This window comes from Bison bison, unplaced genomic scaffold (assembly GCF_000754665.1).
Source record: "Bison bison bison isolate TAMUID 2011002044 unplaced genomic scaffold, Bison_UMD1.0 scf7180017864372, whole genome shotgun sequence".
NCBI lineage: Eukaryota > Metazoa > Chordata > Mammalia > Artiodactyla > Bovidae > Bison > Bison bison.
Genome location: NW_011494944.1, coordinates 1729276 through 1730874, shown reverse-complemented (window position 1 = coordinate 1730874; position 1599 = coordinate 1729276).

Genomic DNA, 1599 nt, shown 5'->3' with positions numbered 1-1599 from the left:
AGCTGCCCAGCACTCAAGCGGTAGCTGTGCAGAGCTGGACTGAGGAGATACCCCTCATCCAGGGCCAAGGAGAAGCCCCAGCAAGGTGGTAAAAGAGACAAATCTGCATTTAGAATCAAGCCCTATACCCACCAGAGGTACTCAAAAGGCTCAAACAAATCTTTTGCACACCAAGACCCAGAGACCCTACAGAGACTGAGACAGACCTGTGTTTGAGTGTCTCCTGTGGTGGTACGGGTCAACAGTGGACTGCTGCAGGGGCAGGGGCTCTGGGTGCAGTAGGGGCTCTGGGTATGGCATAAGCCCTCTTGGAGGAGGTCACCATTAACCCCACCATAGAGCTGCCAGAACTTATACAGGACTGGGGAAACAGGCTCTTGGAGGGGACAAACAAAACCTGTGTGTACCAGGACCCAAGAGAAAGGAGCAGTGACCCACAAGAGACTGATCCAGACTTGCCCATGAGCATCTACGGGTCTCCAGTAGAGGCATGGGTTGGCGGTGGCCTGCTGCAGGGTTGGGGCACTGAGTGCAGCAGTGCCTGCATGGGGCCTTTTGAAGTAGGTTGCCATTATCTTCATTACCTCCACCATAGTTGGGCTTCAGGTCAGATAACAGGGAGGGACCACAGCCATGCCCATCAAAAGAAAATTGGATTAAAGATTTACTGAGCATGGCCCCGCCCAACAGAACAAAACCCAGTTTCCCCCTCAGTCAGTCTAGGAAGCTTCCTTAAGCCCCTTATCCTTCTCCATCAGAGGGTAGACAGACTGAAAACCACAATCACAGAAACCAATCATCTGACCACATGGACCACAGCCTTGTCTACCTCAATGAAACTATGAGCCATGCTGTGTAGGGCCACCCGAGACAGACAGGTCATGGTGGAGAGTTCTGACAAAATGTGGTCCACTGGAGAAGGGAATGGCAAACCACTTCAGTATTCTTGCCTTGAGAACCCCATGAACAGTATTAAAAGACAAAAAGATAGGACACTGAAAGATGAATTCCCCCGGTCAGTAGGTGCCCAATATGCTACTGGAGATCAGTGGAGAATTAACTCCAGAAAGAATGAAGAGACAGAGCCAAAGCAAAAACAACACCTAGTTGTGGATGTGATGAGACGGAAATAAAATCTGATGCTGTATAGAGCAATATTGCATAGGAATCTGGACTGTTATGTATATGAATCAAGACAAATTGAAAGTGGTCAAAAGGAGATGGCAAGAGTGAAAATCGACATTTTAGGAATCACGAACTAAAACGGACTGGAATGGGTGAATTCAACTTCAAATTTAACCATTATATCTACTACTGTGGGCAAGAATCCCTTAGAAACAATGGATTAGCCATCATAGTCAACAAAAGAATCAGATATGCAGTATTTGGATACAATCTCAAAAATGACAGAATGATCTGTTCATTTCCAAGGTCAACCATTCAATATCATGGTAATCCAAGTCTAGTCCCCGACAAGTAATGCTGAAGAAGCTGAAGTTGAACGGTTTGATGAAGACCTACAAGACCTTCTAAAACTAACATCCAAAAAAGATGTCCTTTTCATTATAGGGGACTGAAAGACAAAAGCAGGAAGTCAAC